Below are 2,247 nucleotides of genomic sequence, written 5' to 3' on the forward strand. Positions count from 1 at the left end.
ATAGCCTCAAGTCAAGATGAAGAGACCTCTTCTTGGGTACCTAATGCTGGCTGAGAAGATTATGATTTACTGTGACCTAGGGGTGGAGAACTTTAAAATTTGTACTACGTGTCCTTTAAGGAGGCCTGCTCCTTAAGAATGATTGAATTAAGGACTTACTGAATAATTATACTTTGTGTTCCTTAAGGAGTATTGCTCCTTAAGGAAGATTGAGTTAAGGACTTGCTGCATGACATCTTTTTTTTTTTTTTTGCAAGTCCCATAGGTTTTATTCATCTAAGACTTTTGGGGAAGGAGGAACCAAGAGGGACCTGCTAAATTACCTTTTGCTCTGGATACCTGAGCAAATCAGTGGATTCGTGAAAGGGGCTGGGGATAGATATGCCTTCAGACCCCAGGATCAGGGAGAGAACATTGAATTGTGCTGAATTGTGACATCCTAGCTATGTGACATTAGGAGGGCACTTTTGCCCTCAGTTTCCCCAATCATAAAAATTCGAGTATAAGGTCTTTCTAAAAGGTCCTTTCCAGACCTGCTATTTCAGGGTCTAAAAGCCTTTCCATCTCTAAATCCTTTTGATCCCCTTTCGATGTATCCAAATTCAGACTAGAGATAGGTCTAGGAAACCTGCGTGTTCCTCCATGCTGGGCAAGTCAGGATGGCCAAGTCGAGTCCTGTCCTCGGGGGACGGGGAGGTTCCTTTGTAGGGTGTGGGGTGGTAGTTTCAGGCCACCTGTTCCTGAGGGTAGGACTAGGGACAGGTTGGACTGGGCAATCCTTCTGGGGCTGTGAGGGGAGCTTGTCAATTTTTCAATTCTTTTGCATTTCATTTAGGATCCAAGAGTGGTAACGGCACAGGTTGGTATAAATACCAGGATACCCAGGCAGCCCGCAGTGTTCCATGCCCCAAGACACTAGGCCCTGCAGGGCCCCATTGCATACCAAGGGGCCTCCAGAGTCACCCTGGCAGGAGTCCTTCCCACCTTCCTTGTTCTCGGCACAGACCATGCTGGCAGTGATAGCTTTTTGGTAAGCATTTTTGCATTATTCCTCGGATATGATACTAATCTTCAGACACTGGAGGGCACTGGGATATTTGGCAAAAGGACTGGACACAGTCCCCCAGCTGGACAGCAGGCAGCTTGTGCCGGGATTGACACAGTCTCTTGCCAGCTGAATGGGTTGAATTTGGCGGGTCAGCTTCACTGGCCTCTCCAGGTAGAGCAGCATGAGGTCGTTGTTGGTGGTCCTGGTGGTGTAGTTGGGGTAGGGAACTCGGCGCTCCACTCTGAATGTTTGCTGATAGGGCTCCCTGTGATTGATATTGTGTTTTCCCAAGACCACTTGAAGGTTCCAGTGGGTACAGTGAGCTGCTGTGAGGACCCAGAGATTGGACAACAGGACACCCCCACAGTGGAAATTCTGATTGATGAACAGGGCAGCCTGCCAGGGCTGGGAGTAGGCAATACACGTTTGACCACCAATGATCTTATCCTCATTCCTTTCTGCATTGGCAGTGACCCACAGAAGAGGCAGTGTTAAGAGGCAGAGCATTTCTGAAGAGATGTCTAACTGGGGTGGGGTAGGTCTGATGACCAGCAGATGAAAAACGGCTAACAGAACCACTTATACTCAGAAATCCAGACACAGAAATGGATGGAGTGAGCCAGAGGAGCAGAGGCAGAGGGATATGGCAGCCCTAACTGGATGGAGTGCTGCAGTGGCTGAGAATGAGGAAGGACAAGCAGCTAGAGGCCAAGGGCCAGGTGTCCCCCAGGGAGGGGCTGTCTCCCAGAGTAGGGCTGATGCTGGAGAAGATCTCTTCCTCTTGTCTCCTGCATGATATCTTTTGTTTAAAACTATGTGGCCCCTTTGGTAAAACTGTGTGTGTTATGCCATAACATTGTTAAGGCTGTACTTTGGTTTCTGTGAATGTTTTCCTTTAGTTTACTGCTGAATAGAGAGTTCACTATACTATGTAATCAGAATATTAAAGATGTTCATAGCAGCAGTCTTCTGGAAAGCTGCTCTTGCTTAACTTTATACTCTATGAAATAAATTTTGGGTCGATTGATTGGCATGGCATGAAATATGTACATTAATTTAAATAAAATAGCCATTCCTAGTACATTAGCTTGATCAGCCATGAGCAACTGATGTTATTCCAATTATTTATATGTGACTTTATTTGAGTGAAAATTGTTTGCTAATTGTGTTCAAATAGTTTCTGGGTTTCTTTTAACAGA

The 2,247-nt window shown here is 46.1% G+C and overlaps 1 pseudogene; it reads right to left on the bottom strand.

Moving 5' to 3' along the window:
• Nucleotides 1-633: 633 nt before the first annotated feature.
• On the bottom strand, nucleotides 634-1,701 carry LOC138171781 (kallikrein-14 pseudogene; annotated as a pseudogene).
• Between the last annotated feature and the right edge of the window lie 546 nt (nucleotides 1,702-2,247).

This window comes from Petaurus breviceps, unplaced genomic scaffold, assembly GCF_028583685.1.
Source record: "Petaurus breviceps papuanus isolate PSGF00001 unplaced genomic scaffold, PetGlider_PUasm1.0 47, whole genome shotgun sequence".
Classification (NCBI taxonomy): domain Eukaryota; kingdom Metazoa; phylum Chordata; class Mammalia; order Diprotodontia; family Petauridae; genus Petaurus; species Petaurus breviceps.